This window comes from Haematobia irritans, chromosome 2 (assembly GCF_050003625.1).
Source record: "Haematobia irritans isolate KBUSLIRL chromosome 2, ASM5000362v1, whole genome shotgun sequence".
In the NCBI taxonomy this organism is placed as follows: Eukaryota; Metazoa; Arthropoda; class Insecta; order Diptera; family Muscidae; genus Haematobia; species Haematobia irritans.
In genome coordinates this window covers 193,127,489-193,148,653 of record NC_134398.1, presented here as the reverse complement: position 1 = coordinate 193,148,653, position 21,165 = coordinate 193,127,489, and positions in this window count along the sequence as shown.

The following is a 21,165-nucleotide window of genomic DNA, read 5'->3' as shown; positions in this document are numbered from 1 at the left end:
TAAAAATACAGTACTTTATTTTGTTGCATTACATATAAGTCACCCTGTAATAAATACAAACTATTCGGCATTCAGACTTTGACCCTTCCCTACATGTTTTTTTTCAGCATTTTCTTTTGATAGCTCTGTAATCAATCATCCAAAAAATATGTATATGTTTCCAAGAATTGTCTGCAAAAAACACAAGACTCTCAAAGAGAAATACTTTATTATTTGTTCGATAAAAAAAGAGCGAAAACCATAACTTCAACTGTGACAAAGATATTTTTTTATTTATTTTTATTATTATATTTTTGTTTTATATTTCACTCAGTCCTTAAAAGACCTTAAAGTATCGCCTTTGTCAGCAAAGTCTGTAGAATGTTACAGGCAACAGCAACAACTATTGAATAAAAAACAAGTGAAACTGAAATACAAAGGATGAAAAAGGATATTAAAAAAATATTAAATATCCCAAGTAACAAAAAAAAAAAAATAATAATAATAAAAGAAGAGATACAATTTAATGAATCTGTGAGAGTGACAAATGTGCAGTACTTGGAAACAAGAAACCAAATATTCATTTAGATAAACTGGAAATAATAAATCACTTTATCTCACTCTGAAATAAATGCAAACACACGAAAGGACTAGAGGACAATGCTCTTGGAAATATAGTTGAAAAAAAAAAAAATAAATAAATGAAATACAAAGCGATAACATAAGCATTGGATACCAAAATATTAGGTTTTCTAATGAAGTGAGAGAAGATGCTCTTTAACAACGGCCAAAGAAATAATGGTGATCCTTTTTATTGTAGCATGTTGAAGGTTTATAGAAATATTTCTAATATCTAAGGTTGATAATTGGAGTGCACTATATACTGAAAAATATATTGCCAAAGATCTCTTGGCCTTAATGTATTTTTTGATATCAAGTTATTTTTCCTTGTCCAAAGTCGATAAACTTTTTATTGAAGTCGTTATGTCCTCATAATTAGGTGACTTGATTTAATTGACAACATTTTCTATAGAAATCAAATTTGACAAAATTTTCTATAAAGAAAAAATCGACAGAATTTTCTATCGTTTAAAATTTTGACAACATTTTCTACAGAAATAAAATTTTGACAAAATTTTCTATAGAAATACAATTATGACAAAATTTTCTACAGAAAAAAACATTTTTTTGACAAAGTTCCTATAGTAATAACATTTTCTATAGAATTAAAATGTAGACAAAATTTTTCATAGAATAAAAGTTTTACAAAATTTTCTGTAGATATACAATTTTGAAAAAATGTCTATAGGAATAAAATTTGACTAAATTTTCTATAGAAATAAAATTTAATAAAATTTTCTATAGAAATAAAAATTTTACTAAGTTTTTTTTTATAGATATAAAACCTTGACAAAATTTTCTATAAAAATAAAATTTTTACAAAATTTTCTATAGAAGTAAAATTTAGACAAACTTTTCTATAGAAATAAAATTTTGACAAAATTCTCTATAGAAATAAAATTGTTACTAAATAAATAAAATTAAGACAAGAATTTCTATTGAAATAGAATTTTGATAACATTTCTATAGAAATGAATTTTTAAAAAGTTTTTTACAGAAATAAAATTTTGACAAAATTTTCTGCAGAAATTTTGTATAAAAGTAAAAGTTTTTACAAATTTTCTATACAAATAAAATTATGACAAACTTTTCGCTAAGATATACTTTTTACTAAATAAATAAAATTTTAACAAAATTTTCGATAGAAATAAAATTTTTTAAAAAAATTTCCCATAGAATTAAAATGCTGACAAAATTGTCCATAGAAATAAAAGTCTTACAAAATTTCCTATAGAAAAAAATTTTAACGAAATTGTCTATAGAAATAAAATTTTGACAAAAAATCCTATGGAAGTAAGATTTTGACAAAATTTTCTGTGAAAGTAACATTTAGACAAAATTTTCTATAGAAGTACAATTTAAAAACAAATTTCTATTAAAGAAAGATTTTGAGAAAATTGTCTATAGAAATAAAATTTTGACAAAAATTTCTATAGAAATAAAATTATGACAAACGTTTTGTTAAAATATACTTTTGACTAAAAAAAAAATTTAACAAGATTTTCTATAGAAATAAAATTATGAAAAAATTACCCATAGAATTAAAATGCTGACAAAATTTTCCATAGAAATAAAAGTTTTAAAAAATTTCCTATAGAATTAAAATTTTGACAAAAATTGTCTATAGAAATTAAATTTTGACAAAAATTTCTGTGGAAGTAATATTTTGACAAAATTTTCGGTGAAAGTAACATTTAGACAAAATTTTCTATAGAAGTACAATTTAAAAACAAATTTCGATAGAAGCAAGATATTGACAAAATTTTCTATCGAAATAAAATTTTGACAAAAATTTCTATAGAAATAAAATTATGACAAACTTTTCGTTAAAATATACTTTTGACTAAATAAATATAGAAATACAATTTTGACAAAAATTCCTATGGAAGTAAGATTTTGACAAAATTTTCTGTGAAAGTAACATTTAGACAAAATTTTCTATAGAAGTACAATTTAAAAACAAATTTCGATAGAAGAAAGATATTGACAATATTTTCTATCGAAATAAAATTTTGATAAAAATTTCTATAGAAATAAAATTATGACAAACTTTTCGTTAAAATATACTTTTGACTAAATATATATAGAAATAAAATTTTGACAAAAACTCCTATGGAAGTAAGATTTTGACAAAATTTTCTGTGAAAGTAACATTTAGACAAAATTTTCTATAGAAGTACAATTTAAAAACAAATTTCGATAGAAGCAAGATATTGACAATATTTTCTATGGAAATAAAATTTTGATAAAAATTTCTATAGAAATAAAATTATGACAAACTTTTCGTTAAAATATACTTTTGACTAAATATATATAGAAATAAAATTTTGACAAAAATTCCTATGGAAGTAAGATTTTGACAAAATTTTCTGTGAAAGTAACATTTAGACAAAATTTTCTATAGAAGTACAATTTAAAAACAAATTTTGATAGAAGCAAGATTTTGACAAATTTTTCTATCGAAATAAAATTTTGACAAAAATTTCTATAGACATACTATTATGACAAACTTTTCGTTAAAACATACTTTTGACTAAATAAATAAAATTTTAACAAGATTTTCTATAGAAATAAAATTATGCCAAAATTACCCATAGAATTAAAATGCTGACAAAAATTTCCATAGAAATAAAAGTTTTAAAAAATTTCCTATAGAATTAAAATTTTGACAAAATTGTCTATAGAAATAAAATTTTGACAAAAATTTCTATGGAAGTAAGATTTTGACAAAATTTTCTGTTAAAGTAATATTTTGATAAAATTTTTTACAGAAGTACAATTTAAAAATAAATTTCAAAACAAGTACAATTTAAAAACAAATTTCTATAGAAGCAAGATTTTGACAAAATTCTCTATAGAAATAAAAAAAATTGAACAAATTTCTATAGAAATAAAATTATGACAAACTTTTCGTTAAAATATACTTTTGATTAAATTAAAATGGTGACAAAAATTTCCATAGAAATAAAAGTTTTAAAAAATTTCCTATAGAATTAAAATTTTGACATAATTGTCTATAGAAATAAAATTTTGACAAAAATTTCTATGGAAGTAAGATTTTGACAAGATTTTCTGTGAAAGTAAAATTTTGACAAAATTTTCTACAGAAGTACAATTTTGACAAAAAATTTTTATGGAAGTAAGATTTTGACAAAATTGTCTATAGAAAGAAAATTTTGACAAAACTCTCTATAGAAATAAAATTATGACAAACTTTTTGATAAAATATACTTTTGACTAAATAAAAAAAAAAATTAACAAGATTTTCTATAGAAATAAAATTATGAAGAAATTACCCATAGAATTAAAATGCTAACAAAATTCTCCATTGAAATAAAAGTTTTAAATAATTTCCTATAGAATTAAAATTTTGACAAAAATTGTCTATAGAAATAAAATTTTGACAAAAATTTCTATGGAAGTAAGATTTTGACAACATTTTCTGTGAAAGTAACATTTTGACAAAATTTTCTACAGAAGTACAATTTTAACAATTTTTTTTTCATGGTGGTAAGATTTTGACATTATTTTGATTCTATTTTCTATCGAAATAAAATTTTGACAAAATTGCATACAGAAATAAAATTTTTACAAAATTGTCTATAGAAATAAATATTTGACAAAATTGGCTATAGAAATAAAATGTTGACAAAATTTCATATAGAAATAAAATTTTGAAAAAATATCCTATAGAAATAAAATGTTGACAAAATTTTCTATAGAAATAAAGGTTTCACAAAAATTTCCTATAAAATTAAAATTTGGAGAAAATTTTCTATAGAAATAAAATTTTGAAAAAAAAATTTTCTATGGAAATTTTTTATAGAAATAAAATTTTGAAAAAAATTCTATGGGAATTTTTTATAGAAATAAAATTTTGACGAAATAAATAAAATTTTGACAATATTTTCTATAGAAATAAAATTTCGACAAAAATGTCTATATTAATAAAATTTTGACAAAATTTTCTATAGAAATAATTTTCTATGGAAATTTTTTATAGAAATAAAATTTTGACGAAATAAATAAAATTTTGACAATATTTTCTATAGAAATAAAATTTCGATAAAAATGTCTATATTAATAAAATTTTGACAAAAGTTTCTATAGAAATAAAATTTAATAAAATTTTCAATAGAAAAAAAATTGACTACGTTTTTTTACAGATATAAAACCTTGACAAAATTTTCTATAAAAAAGTGGCATAGAAAAAGAGATATGTTTGTATGAATTTTTTTCGGCATAAGCCGGCTATGATGCAAAACCTTTTTTCGGAAGGTTCAAGTGTGGTTCATTGTTGGGTTTAATGAACTGCCTGAATTTATTCTGATAATTGGTTGATAGTTTTGCTGCAAGTAGAGGATGCTGATGAGGAATGTGGTAATTTCGAAGCGTGCGTCCATCCAACCATCTTGCAGTCTATAGGGCTTTGCCCAAATAAATAAAACAAACATTATTTTCCTCTGTGGGTTAAGGTACACTTGTAGTTTAGTCAATGCATGGTTTTAAGCTGAAATCAAAAAAAAAAACAATAAAAATAAAATTTTGACAAAATTTTCTATATAAGTAAAATTTAGACAAAATTTTCTTTAGAAATAAAATTTTGACAAAATTTTTAATAGAAATAAAATTGTTACTAAATAAATTTTCTATAGAAATAGAATTTTGATAAGATTTTCTATAGAAATGAAATTGTTACAAAGTTTTTTACAGAAATAAAATTTGACAAAATTTTCTACATAAATAAAATTTTGACAAAATTTTCTATAGAAAACAAATGTTGACAAAATTTCCTATGGAAATAAAATAAATGTCAATAATTTTATTAAGCTTGAGATCTCAAGCTTAATAAAACTATTGACATTTGTTGGAAATAAGAAGATCGAATAAAAAACTAAGAATTATTCTATGACAATTATTTAAGTGCCTATGTATAAAATCTTCTGTTTCTGATAGAAATAATATTGTTTTTTTTGTTGTCGAAATATGTAACACCACAAAGGTGATATTGATTTCCGCATTTCAATCAAAAACATTCCTAAAAAATTCACAAATAATGTCCTTAATGGCTAGATGGCCAAAAAGAAAATCAAATATTTCTATACCATTGATATGTATATTATTGGACATCGTGGCACATGGTACTTTATCCAAAAGTTTTTTTTTTTTTATTTTGTTTATGCTCTTTTTTCTGCAATTGATATAGAATTGTGTAACACAATATTTAATGTTTTTCTTGTCATCATCCAGAAGATTCAATTCAATTTGATCTATATAAATGATACACAAATCAATGCAGGGTATACATATAAAGGGTGATTTGTTAAGAGCTTGATAACTTTTTTTTAAAAAAAAACGCATAAAATTTGCAAAATCTCATCGGTTCTTTATTTGAAACGTTAGATTGGTCCATGACATTTACTTTTTGAAGATAATTTCATTTAAATGTTGACCGCGGCTGCGTCTTAGGTGGTCCATTCGGAAAGTCCAATTTTGGGCAACTTTTTCGAGCATTTCGGCCGGAATAGCCCGAATTTCTTCGAAAATGTTGTCTTCCAAAGCTGGAATAGTTGCTGGCTTATTTCTGTAGACTTTAGACTTGACGTAGCCCCACAAAAAATAGTCTAAAGGCGTCAAATCGCATGATCTTGGTGGCCAACTTACCGGTCCATTTCTTGAGATGAATTGTTCTCCGAAGTTTTCCCTCAAAATGGCCATAGAATCGCGAGCTGTGTGGCATGTAGCGCCATCTTGTTGAAACCACATGTCAACCAAGTTCAGTTCTTCCATTTTTGGCAACAAAAAGTTTGTTAGCATCGAACGATAGCGATCGCCATTCACCGTAACGTTGCGTCCAACAGCATCTTTGAAAAAATACGGTCCAATGATTCCACCAGCGTACAAACCACACCAAACAGTGCATTTTTCGGGATGCATGGGCAGTTCTTGAACGGCTTCTGGTTGCTCTTCACTCCAAATGCGGCAATTTTGCTTATTTACGTAGCCATTCAACCAGAAATGAGCCTCATCGCTGAACAAAATTTGTCGATAAAAAAGCGGATTTTCTGCCAACTTTTCTAGGGCCCATTCACTGAAAATTCGACGTTGTGGCAGATCGTAAGTCTATTCATGATGAAATGTCAAAGCATACTGAGCATCTTTCTCTTTGACACCATGTCTGAAATCCCACGTGATCTGTCAAATACTAATGCATGAAAATCCTAACCTCAAAAGAATCACCCTTTAGATATGTGTTTACATTTGTGTGCGTAAGTGGAGTGTGTATGCAGTGTTGTTCAAATGATAGTGTATGAAAAACACTCACTTTTATATGACATCTCATTTTTTTCTATTGAATATATAAATTATTTGCAAAATATCAATACATGTCACTTAGATGATTTTTTCTTGTCCTGATGTCCTTTATGTCATCACCGAATCAATAAGTCTTGTATGACAATGCAATTTATTTGATTGCATACTAGCTTTACAGGTTTGAGAGACAACCAAGTTCTCCCTATATGATGGGTGTAACAATGGAAAATTTATTGGCATGATTTTGTGGCAGGAATATCTGTATAAAAGTTATACGGTAAATGTGATGTACAGATGTAGTTACCAAATTTAAATGAAATTCAAATTTAAAATGTTGAAATATTTAAGAAATAAAAATCAATAAGAAAATGAGTATGAAAATAGTACACAAAAAAAAACATTCTGATTCAATCTCGAAATTAATTGGTCCAATTAATATTTTAATTGAAATGTCTTCAATCAAGAAAATGATAGTATCAATTACAGATTTAATTGGACCTAAAAAATATTTGATTAAGAAATTATCTGCTTTGATTTGAAAATTTCAATTAATTTTTTAATTGATTCAATTAAAAATTTAATTGGTGTTGATAGCGAAACTCAATTAATTTCTTGAATATAAAACGTGACTATTTTCATTTAATTTCTTAACTGACATTAAGGTTTTAGTTTGATTAAAAATCTGTTTGAAATAAATTTTTAATAAAAAAATTTCCATCACACTTTTAAGTGACTTATGTTATGGTCACACTGGGCAAATATTTGACAGAAATCAAAAAAGAATCCGTCACCACAGTCAAACCAGCAGACATTTTTAGCTCATATTGAATATATAACATCATGTTAGGAATATTTTCCGAAAACCGTATCCACATATATGGAAAATGGTTCTGGAAAAATTTTTGACCTTCATTTTGGTCAAATATTTGCCTTGTGTGACCATAGGCTTAGTCTTCCGAGTTTGATTAAAAAGTTAAGTGTATCAATATATTTTTCAATTAAAAATTTTAATGTTTTCAATCATTGACTTAATTAATTCTTTTTCTATCTTGATTAATTAAGTCAATCATTTTTAAATCAATCATAATCAAATTTGTCAGTATTTTAATTCTATAGGAAATATTGTAAAACTTTTATTTCTATAGGAAATTTTATTTCCATAGGAAGTTTTGTCAACATTTTATTTCTATAGATTTTTTTTTTTTTATAATTGTACTTCTAAAGAAAATTTTGTCAAAATTTTACTTTCATAGAAAATTTTGTCAAAATTTTATTTCTATAGAAAAGTGTGTCAAAATTTTATTTCTATAGAAAATTTTGTCAAAATTTTACATCTATAGAAAATTTTGTCAAAATTTTAATTCTATAGGAATTTTTGTAAAACTTTTATTTCTATAGGAAGTTTTTTTCAAAATTTTATTTCCATAGAAAGTTTTGTCAACATTTTATTTCTATAGAAATAAAATTTTGTTAAAATTTTATTTCTATAGACAATTTGATGAAAATTTTATTTCTATAGAAAATTTTGTCAAACTCTTACTTCCATAGAAAATGTTTGTCAAAATTGTACTTCTATAGAACATTTTGTCAAAATTTTATATCAATCGAAAATTTTGTCAAAATTTTATTTCTATAGACAATTTGATCAAAATTTTATTTCTACAGAAAATTTTGTAAAATCTTAATTCCATAGAAAATTTTTGTCAAAATTGTACCTCTATAGAAAATTTTGTCAAAATTTTACATCCATAGAAAATTTTGTCAAAATTTTAATTCTATATAAATTTTTGTAAAACTTTTATTTCTATAGGAAATTTTTTCAAAATTTTATTTCCATAGGAAGTTTTGTCAACATTTTATTTCTATAGAAAATTTTGTCAAAATTTTATTTCTATAGACAATTTGATCAAAATTTTATTTCTATAGAAAATTTTGTCAAAATCTTACTTCCATAGAAAATTTTTGTTGAAATTGTACTTCTATAGAAAATTTTGTCAAAATTTTACATATATAGAAAATTTTGTCAAAATTTTATTTCTATAGACAATTTGATCAAAATTTTATTTCTATAGAAAATATTGTCAAAATCTTTCTTCCATAGAAAATTTTTGTCGAAATTGTACATCTATAGAAAATTTTGTCAAAATTTTACTTTCATAGAAAATTTTGTCAATTCTTACTTCCATAGAAATTGTTGTCAAAATTTTATTTATACAGAAATGTATTTTTTAAAATTTTATTTCTATTAAAAATTTTATTTTTATTTTATTTTGGAAAATTTCGTCAAAATTTCATTTCTATAAAAAATTTTGTCAAAATTTTACTTCCATAGAAAATTTTTATACCCTCCACCATAAGATGGGGGGTATATTAACTTTGTCAGTCAGTTTGTAACACATCGCTCTAAGACCCCATAAACTATATATTCTGGGTCGTGGTGATATTCTGATTCGATCTGATCATGTCCGTCCGTCCGTCTGTTGAAATCACGCTAACTTCCAAACGAAACAAGCTATCGACTTGAAACTTGATACAAGCAGTTGTTATTGATGTAGGTCGGATGGTATTGCAAATGGGCCATATCGACTCACTTTTACGTATAGCCCCCATATAAACGGACCCCCAGATTTGGCTTGCAGAGCCTATAAGAGAAGCAAATTTCATCGCATCCGGCTAAAATTTGGTACATGGCATTAGTATATGGTCTCTAACAACCATGCAAAAATTGGTCCATATCGGTCTATAATTATATAGCCCCCATGTAAACCGATCCCCAGATTTGACCTCGGGAGCCTCTTAGAGGAGCAAAATTCATCCGATCCGGTTGAAATTTGGTACATGGTGTAAGTATATAGTCTCTAATAACCATGCAAAAATTGGTCCATATCGGTCCATAATTATATATAGCCCCCATATAAACCGATCCCCAGATTTGGTGTGCGGAGCCTCTTGGACGAGCAAAATTCATCCGATCCGGTTGAAATTTGCAACGTGATGTTAGTATATGGCCGCTAATAACCATGCCAAAATTGGTCCATATCAGTCAATAGTTATATATAGCCGATCCCCAACTCGAGCCAAAAATAATCTAGCAAAATTTTATTTCTATAGAAAATTTTGTCAAAATTTTATTTCTATAGAACATTTTGTCAAAATTTTATTCCTATAAAAAATTTTGTCAAATTTTATTTCCACAGAAAATTTTGGCAAAATTTTATTTCTATAGAAAATGTTGTCAAAATTTCAATTCTATAGAGAATGTTGTCAAAATTTGAAATCTTTTGAAAAATTTTTCAAAATTTTATTTCTATAGAAAATTTTGTCAAAACGTTATATCTACAGAAAATTTTGTTAAAATCTTATTTCTATAGAAAATTTTGTCCAAACTTTACTTCTATAGAAAATGTTGTCAAAATTTTATTTCTATAGAAACTTTTGTCAAAATTTTATTTCTATAGAGAATGTTATCAAAATTTGAAATCTTTAGAAAATTTTCTTAAAATTTTATTTCTATTTAAAATTTTGTCAAAACGTTATTTCTATAGAAAATTTTGTTAAAATTTTATTTCTATAGAAAATGTTGTCCAAATTTTACTTCTATAAAACAGGTTGTCAAAATTTTATTTCTATAGAAACTTTTGTCAAAATTTTATTTCTATAGATTTTTTTTTTTTTAATTTAATATATACCACGTATGGACTACGTGGTATATATTACGGTATTAGGAAATTTTAAGATACCTTGCCATCGGCAAGTGTTACCGCAACCCAAGTAATTCGATTGTGGATGACATTCTTCAGTAGAAGTTTCTACGCAATCCATTATGGAGTGTACATAAGCTTCGGCCTGGCCGAACTTACGGCCTTATATCCTTGTTGCTTCTATATTTTATCAAAATTTTATTTCTATAGAAAATTAAAGTTCCTCTTAGTTGGAGGGGAAAATCTGCAAAAACATAAGAAATCCTACTAATCTATCAAACAGTTAAAAAATCTACCATTTTTGGTAAAATTCAACCAAGGGTGGCAATCTTAGTTTCCTGTCCATGTAGTAGACACGCCTAAGACACCTTCTTCGTACAGAGCCCATATATCTCGAGAGGTTTTAGATGCTCTTTTAACTCGAAGATGTCGAAAATTCTGTTAGTTTCCTCCTGGATATTCCATTTCCTAGCCTCAAAAAATTACGAAAAATTTTACTATATATATCGTTTTTATTCTGTTACTTTTGGCATATATTTTTGTTTAAATAAATTTTTTCCATTTAAACTCAACAAAACCCATCCCAGAAAATATTCCATGGAAGTGAAAACGTCTCCTGGTATAGGTTTAAATCGACATGGGGGTGAAATTTTTAATTTTGTTTTCATTGTTTTTAATTTTTTTTTTATTTTCTATTCTTTTTTGCGACATAGTTCAAAATTTAAATTTTCATTTTCAACGGCCAAATAGCGTACATTTGTAAGTCTTGTTGTAAAAATCTTCACCGTTTACAGAAAAAATTTAAGGAGGATCTCGGGAAGCGCTTAAAAAGAATTGTTTGTGGAACAATCCAAATCTAATTTTCCATTTTTTGCTGGAATATTATTCATGTTTTCTTTAAAATTTAATTTCAATTTAAAATATTTGACCAATGTAACTAATTTTTGGAAATATTCCATTATAAATAATTTGTTGGATATTAATATATGTTCGGACCAGAAATGCTTCTTAAAATATTCATCAAAATGTTAAAATTTGATTATTGTTTTGTCCAAATGGATATTATTCTAATTTTAATATTATATATTTATTTTTTGGTTCTTGCAATCATCTACCGCTCTCTCTCTCTCCAGCGGGTATAATAAACACATTCATTCTCTTGCAAAAATATTACGCTTTTGTAACATTCATTTAGTTTTTGTTTATCAAAGTTTGCAATTTAAATGCAAATTATGATTACTGCGGCAACTAAATTTTGAAGGACCCAACGAATTCTGTTCCATTTCCATCCAACAGCCACCATCACTACCATCGAGAGCAGTACCATTTGCCGCAGGCAATTGAAATTTTGTATGGTAATAAAGTCCATAACAAAAAGGACCCTCAATGAATTCGCAAAATGAAAAGGAATGACTAAAAAAGGGAGGGGAGTTGGGTGGGAAGGGAAGGCAAAGGCGAGTAAGCTGTAAAAATTCATCGACAAATGGTGATGCAGTCATGCGGGCGTAACACAAAATAAACAAACGATTCAACCAATAAATTCATATAAATATCACAAACAAAAATATATATATGGTGGTTTAAATAAAATGTTACAAAAATTAAGAAAAGCAAATAATAATAATAATAAAAAAAACAAGTATATACGGCCGTAAGTTCGGCCAGGCCGAATCTTATGTACCCTCCACCATGGATTGCGTAGGAACTTCTACTAAAGGCTGTCATCCACAATCGAATTACTTGGGTTGCGATAACACTTGCCGATGGCAAGGTATCGTAAAACTTTTTAACACTGTCTTCTAAATTGTAAGTTAGCCCATACGGGGTATATATAAAACAAAAAAAAGGCCGATTAAATACGTATATAATCTAGTTTGACAAAATTTTCTATAGAAATAAAATTTTGACAAAATATTGTATAGAAATAAAATTTTGACAAAATTTTGTATAGAAATAAAATGTTGACAAAATTTTCTACAGAAATAAATTTTTTACAAATTTTTCTATAGAAATAAAATTTTGACAAACATTTCTATAGAAATAAACTTTTAACAAAACTTTCTATAGAAATGAAATTTTAACAAAACTTTCTATAGTAATAAAATTTGACAAAATTTTCTATGGAAATAAAGTTTAGGTAGATTACAAAATTTTCTATAGAAATAAAATTTTGACAAAATTTTCTATGGAAATAAAATTTTGACAAACATTTGTATAGAAATAAACTTTTGACAAAACTTTCTATAGAAATGAATTTTTGACAAAACTTTCTATAGTAATAAAATTTGACAAAATTTTCTATGGAAATAAAGTTTTGGTAGATTATTTTTGGCGATATGGACCAATTTTTGTGTAATAAGTCATCGGCTATATATAACTAAAGACCGATATGGACCAATTTTTACATGGCTGTTAGAGGCCATATATTGACAAAATGTACCAAATTTCAACCGTATCGGATGACTTTTGCTCCTCCAAGAGGTTCCGGACGTCAAATCTGGGGACGGTTTATATGGGAACTATATATAATTATGGACCGATATGGACCAATTCTTGCATGGTTGTTAGAGACCATATACTAACACCATGTACCAAATTTCAACTGGATCGGATGGATTTTGCTCTTCCAAGAGGCTCCGGAGGTCAACTCTGGGGATCGGTTTATATGGGGGCTATATATAATTATGGACCGATATGGACCAATTTTTGCATGGCTATGAGAGGCCGTAAACTAACATCAGGTACCAAATTTCAACCGGATCGGATGAATTTTGCCCCTCCAAGAGGCTCCGGAGGTCAAATCTGGGGATCGGTTTATATGGGGGCTATATATAATTATGGACCGATATGGACCAATTTTTGCATGGTTGTTAAAAACCGTATACTAAGACCACGTACTAAATTTCAACCGGATCGGATGAATTTTGCTCCTCCAAGAGGCTCCGGTGGTCAAATCTGGGGATCGGTTTATATGGGAGCTATATATAATTATAGACCGATATGGACCAATTTTTGCATGGTTGTTAGAGGCCGTATACTAACATCAGGTACCAAATTTCAAGCGGATCGGATGAATTTTTCCCATCCAAAAGTCTCCGGAGGTCAAATCTGGGGATCGGTTTATATGGGGGCTATATATAATTATGGACCGATATGGACCAATTTTTACATGGTTGTTAGAGACCATATACTAACATCAGGTACCAAATATCAATCGGATCGGATGAATTTTGCCCCTCCAAGAGGCTCCGGAGGTCAAATCTGGGGATCGGTTTATATGGGGGCTATGTATAATTATGGACCGATATGGACCAATTTTTGCATGGTTGTTAGAGACCGTATACTAAGACTACGTACCAAATTTCAACCGGATCGGATGAATTTTGCTGCTCCGGGAGGCTCCCCAAGCCAAATTTGGGGATCGGTTTATATGGGGGCTATACGTAAACGTGGTCCGATATCGCCCATTTTCAATACCATCCGACCTACATCAATAAAAACTACTTGTGTCAAGTTTCAAGTCGATAGCTTGTTTCGTTCGGAAGTTAGCGTGATTTCCACAGACGGACGGACAGCCGGACAGACGGACAGACGGACGGACGGACAGACGGACGGACGGACGGACATGCTTAGATCGACTCAGAATTTCACCACGACCCAGAATATATATACTTTATGGGGTCTTAGAGCAATATTTCGATGTGTTACAAACGGAATGACAAAGTTAATATACCCCCATCCTATGGTGGAGGGTATAATAATATACCCCCATCCTATGGTGGAGGGTATAAAAATAATGCCAGCTGAAAAAATATATGTTTATTGTATGAATATACCATCATTCATATACAATTTGGAACACAATACACATATAACTGAAAAGAAATAAAGCATTAGCAAATTGTTTGACATAATTAAAAAAAAAAAATTCAAGGTTAATTGGAAACTTAGGCCAGCTGCAAGTACACGGAGGAAAATACTAATAAAATAAAAATTACATTTTAAAATATTATTTTATTGAAATTTTAATTTAGATAGGAATGTATAGACCTGGTGCTGTTAGTTTCAAATTTTTAGGAGTAAAATTTTACACTAAACTTTGATTGATATACAGTAAAGCTATATTTGATCCCTTTTTTTTTCTTCTACAAAATCGTCTTCACTATGTATCTAAAAATATCTCTAAAATTATAAATTTTAAATAGAGTAGTGATACACAATATTTATACCTAGCCTGAGAATTATTTAAAATCGGACATATAGAAAATGTATATGGTGAGTTTGGATTTGATAGATGTGAAGAAAAGTTGTTATTGAAGCTGACGAATTCGACGCTATGTAATTGATCGGAATCTGGTGATTGGAAGTTGATGAGTTCGTGATTGGGAGATGGTTGGTTTTTAGAGAGCTTTGTGGGGTTAGAGTTGATTATTGATAATGTCTCGGCGATGGCCTAACGGGCCTCAGTTACGGTATCCATAATACCATTTATACCAATGTGCTAGTTAATCTCGAACTGTAGGCCTAAAACCGCTATATGCCAGAATGTGTCATTGTGCAGGACGACAAATCTCAGAAAATCTTTGTGTTGAAACTGTAGGTGTGAAGATACTGAGAAGAAACTGAAGCTTGACGGTGTCAGCGCTGATCCGAAGATCTCAGTTGTGGAAATATAGATCCGAGGAAGTGTAGGTAGAACTTTAGTCATCCAAGTCTTTCGGGGAACTGGAGACCCATCCAATCGGTTTAATAAATCGGCATTATGCAATTCTATGATGGTTTTACCCATCTCCAGATAAACGATATCGTTCTCACTTTGGGAATACCAGAACAGGGTTTTCCGCCGCTGGATGAAGTCATTGGTCGGACTTTCCTTCTGTGTGTGGTGTGATGCACTGGATCCATGTGTCGTTTGCTGCCAGGAGCCGAAGCAAAAACTTCATGGTTTGGACATAATCAGGGTCAAATATTGCTGGGAAACTGTAAAAACGAAACCACTTTTTTCCGTCCCGAATCGATGGCTCAAGAAGACCATCCCATTCACAGGTTACCTTAAAATTCATCAGCAATTTTCAATTGTAAATAATCAACAACAACCGTTCATTCGTTGACGGAAGAGGGAATTCTTGAACCAGCGAATAGAAAACTCCCTTCGCAAAAAGAACTTAAAAAACAACAAAGAAACAATTATTTTCTTCATTTTATCAATTTCGAAGCTGAAAACAACATCTCAACTCTCTTACATCCTTTGTATTGATAACTTATTGCTTTTCTTTCATATCCTCTTTGCACTCCCTTTGGTCATTGAGAAAAATATCTAGTTTCAATGAATGGTAATTAAACATTCTACTTCCGTTGTTTGTGAATGGATCTTGAATCCAATCTATGATTAAACAAAGAAATTTCAAACAAGTGTTCTATACCAGAGGGAATTCCATTCATAAAAGACCTAAGGATTTTTATGCAATTGAATGATTTTACCTTTGCAATTGGTTGTTTCGTTTTATTGTTAAAAAAATCGACTGGTAGCAATTAATTTGAATTCAAAAGAATAAAAGGGGGCATTAGCTACTTTTTTAATTGAAAAATTTAATTTAGAAATGTTAACATTTTTCGAAATTGTACTAATTATCTTTTAGAGGAAATTAAATTCGTATTCTAAACAAAATAATTTACTAAACGAACCCAAAATAATTTACAAAAATTTGAAGAACATTTTACCAAAAATCTACCAAACAAAAATCTTATTTTGTAAAAATTTTATTTCTATAGAAAATTTTGTCAAAAATTTATTTCTATAGAAAATTTTGTCAAAATTTTATTTCTATAGAAAATCATGCCAAAATTTTATGTCTATAGAAAATTTTGTCAAAAATTTATTTCTATAGAAAATTTTTTCAAAATTTTATTTCTATAGAAAATCATGTCAAAATTTTATCTCTATAGAAAATTTTGTCAAAATTGTATTTACATTGGAAATTTTGTCAAAATTTTATTTCTTTCATTCGTTTTGTTTTGTTATTATTGGTTTTTGTTCTTTAATCATTGATGTTGTTTTTTTTTATTTCAGCTTAAAACCATACATTAACTAAACTACAAGTGTAGCTTAACCAACGGAGGAAAAGAATGTTTGTCAAATTTATTTGGGAAAAGCCTTATAGACTGCAAGATGGTTGGATGGACGCACGTTTCGGAATTACCACATTCCTCATCAGCATCCTCTACATGCAGCAAAACTATCAACCAATTACCAGAATAAATTCAGGCAGTTCATTAAACCCAACAATAAACCACACTTGAGGATGCTGATGAGGAATGTGGTAATTCCGAAACGTGCGTCCATCCAACCATCTTGTAGTCTAGAAGGCTTTTCCCAAATAAATTTGACAAACATTCTTTTCCTCCGTTGGTTAAGCTACACTTGTAATTTAGTTAATGTATGGTTTTAAGCTGAAATTAAAAAAACAACAAAAAATTTTATTTCTGCTAAATATTTTGTCAAAATTTTATTTCCATAATTAATTTTATCAATTTTTTTTTCTATAGAAAATTTTGGAAAAAAATTTATTTCTAACGAAATATTTGTCAAGATTTTATTTCTATAGAAAATTTTGTCAAAATTTTATTTCCATGGGAAATTTTATCAAAAGTGTATTTCTATAGAAAATTTTGTCAAAATTTTATTTCCATAGAAATTTTATCAAACTTTTATTTCTATAGAAAATTTTGTTAAAAATATTATTTCTAAAGAAAATTTTGTCACAATTTTATTTCTATAGAAAATTTTGTCAAAATTTCATTTCTATAGAAAATTTTTATCAAAATTTTATTTCTGCAATAAAATTTATCAACCTTTTATTTCTAAAGAAAATTTTTCACAATTTTATTTCCATAGAAAATTTTAACAAAATTTTATTTCCATAGAAAATTTTGACAAAATTTTATTTCTAAAGAAAATCATGTCAAAATTTTATTTCTATAGAATATTTTGTCAAAATTGTATTTCCATAGGAAATTTTGTCAAAATTTTATTTCTATAGAAAATTTTGTCAAAATTTTATTTCTACAAAATATTTTGTCAAAATTTTATTTCCATAATTAATTTTATCAAAATTTTATTTCTATAGAAAATTTTGTTAAAACATTTATAACTAACGAAATATTTGTCAAGATTTTATTTCTATAGAAAATTTTGTCAAAATTTTATTTCCATAAGAAATTTTACCAAAATTGTATTTCTATATAAATTTTTGTCAAAATTTTATTTCCATAGAAAATTTTATCAAACTTTTATTTCTATAGTTTATTTTGTTAAATAGATAATTTTGTCAAAATTTCATTTCTATAAAAAATTTTTATCAAAATTTTATTTCTGCAATAAAATTTTATTTCTATAGAAAATTTTGTCATTATTTTATTTCCATGGGAAATTTTATCAAAATTTTATTTCTAAAGAAAATTTTTTCACAATTTTATTTCCATAGGGAATTTTATTAAGATTTTATTTCCGTAGAAAATTTTGACAAACTTTATTTCCAAAAAAATTTTATCAAACATTTATTTCTATAGAAAATTTTGTTAAAAATTTTATTTCTAAAGAACATTTTGTCAAAGTTTTATTTCTATAGCAAATTTTGTCAAAATTTTATTTCTATAGAAAATTGTTGTCAAAATTTCATTTTTGCAAAAAAAAATTGGTCAAAATTTTATTTCTATAGCAAATTTTGTTAAAATTTTATTTCCATGGGAAATTTTATCAAAATTTTATTTCCATACAAAAATTTGTCAAAACTTTATTTCCGTGGAAAATTCTGTCAAAACTTTATTTCCATAGAAAATTTTGTTAAAAATTTTATTCCTCAAGAAAATTTTGTCAAAATTGTATTTCTACAAAAAATTTTGTCTAAATTTTATTTCCATAGAAAATTTTGTCAAAATTAGTTTTGCTGCAAGTAAAGGATGCAAATTTTTGACAAAATTTTATTTCCAAAGAACATTTTATCAAACTTTTATTTCTATAGAAAATTTTGTTAAAAATTTTATTTCTAAAGAAAATTTTGTCAAAGTTTTATTTCTATAGACAATTTTGTCAAAATTTTATTTCTATAGACAATTTTGTCAAAATTTTATTTCTATAGAAAATTTTGTTAAAGTTTTATTTCCATAGGAAAATTCTGATAAACCTTTATTTTCATAGAAAATTTTGTTAAAAATTTTATTTCTCAAGAAAATTTTGTCAAAATTGTATTTCTATAGAAAATGCTGTCAAAATTTAATTTCCATAGGAAATTTTTTTTCCGTAGAAAATTTGGTCAAAATTTTATTTCCATTGAAAATTGTGTCAAAATTTTATTTCCATAGAAAATTTTGTCAAAATTAGTTTTGCTGCACGTAGAGGATGCTGATGAGGAATGTGGTAATTTCGAAACGTGCGTCCATCCAACCATCTTACAGTCTATAGGGCTTAGCCCAAATAAGATTGACAAACATTATTTTCCTCTGTTAGTTAAGCTACAAGTGTGTAGTTACTCAATGCATGGTTTTAAGCTAAAATCAAAAACGACAAAAATTTTATTTCTATGGGAAATTTTTACCCATAGACAATTTTGTCAAAATTTGGCAAAATTTTATTTCCATAGAAAATTTTGTAAAAATTTTATTTCTATAAAAAATGTTGTCAAAATTTTATTTCTGCAAAAATTTTGTCAAAATTTTATTTCCATAGAAATTTTTATGAAACTTTTATATCTATAGAAAATTTTGTTAAAAATTTTATTTCTAAAGAAAATTTTGTCAACATTTTTTTTTTCTATAGAAAATTTTGTCAAAATTTTATTTCCATGGGAAATGTTATCAAAATTTTATTTCTAAAGAAAATTTTTTCACAATTTTATTTCCATAGGAAATTTTATCAAACTTTTATTTCTATAGAAAATTTTGTTAAAAATTTTATTTCTAAAAAAAATTATTGTCAAAGTTTTTTTTTTCTATAGAAAATTTTGTCAAAATTTTATTTCTGCGAAAAATTTGGTCAAAATTTTATTTCTATAAAAAATTTTGTGAAAATTTTATTTCCATAGAAAAGTTTGTCAAAACTTTATTTCCATGGAAAATTCTGTCAAAACTTTATTTCCATAGAAAATTTTGTTAAAAATTTTATTTTTCAAGAAATGTAACGACCCTTCTCTTTCAAATACTATACCTTATGTGCGGGTGCTACCTATAATGCCGGCCTTGCTCAGGGCAATTCATATCTAGTCTTTTAGGATAATATCAGCAATATCTGGTACTCCCGATATACAACTATTCCAAAAGGAATCGGGATGCTAGTTCTTAAACATAACACGCTGATATTGTCCCACGTTGGGCGCCATTATTATTTATGTAACGACCCTTCTCTTTCAAATACTATACTGTATGTGCGGGTGCTCCCTATAATGCCGGCCTTGCTCAGGGCAATGGGGGGGGGGGTGTTCTTGCCATAAGGTATAGATTTCGGCCAGTTAACATAAATTAATAAATTATAGGTAGCACCCGCACATAAAGTATAGTATTTGAAAGAGAAGGGTCGTTACAGAAAATTTTGTCAAAATTGTATTTCCATAGAAAATTTTGTTAAAATTTTATTCAAAATTTTCAAAATTTTATTTCTATAGAAAATTTTGTCAAAATTTTATTTCCATAGAAAATTTTGTTAAAATTTTATTTCGATAGAAAATTCTGTCAAAATTTTATTTCTATAGAAAGTTTTGTCAAAATTTTATTTCTACAGAAAATTTTGTTCAAAATTTTATTTCTACAGAAAATTTTGTTCAAAATTTTATTTCTATAGAAAATTTTGTTCAAAATTTTATTTCTATAAAAAATTCTGTCAAAATTTTTTTTTCGCAAAAAAATTTTGTTAAAATTTAATTTCTATAGAAAATTTTGTCAAAATTTTATTATTGTTCCCTTATTATACCATTATAGCAACCCCATCCGACTGAAAATAGCCAACCAATTATCTAACAGAATTTTTTCGAAACAATTTTGTTTGAATTTCTTGTGTTATGTAACGATTAAATACTTCCTATCAAGCATTTATGTGTATTGCAGACTGCAACTGATACCAACATTGTACAAAAGTACAGCGCCTTTTGACAAATTGAATTTCACTGCATTTTACATCATATTCATGTTCACATGTGTACTGAACTTTGTATTGGAAATTGTTTCCTTCCGCTACCAAAAAAAGAAGAAGAAGGAAAGGAATCCTGTTTTGCCAAATCTCTATTTTTCCCACAATATCTTTCAACGTTCGCATAAAGTTTGTTTAAATTTCTTTCCCAAAATCCCTTTTGCTTTTGAATAAAACCAGAAATAGATATCAAAAAGAGAAAAAAACTTAATCACAGATCTAAAGGGAAAACAGCTGTTGGCTTTTCAGACTTGTTTGAACTTCATTTCCTTTTATGAAATTCAAGTCGTCCGCTCCAATTTCTATAGCCGTTTCAATGCATTCCCACTTTGTAATTCCATTTTTCTTATTTTCTTATTTCTTCTACTCATG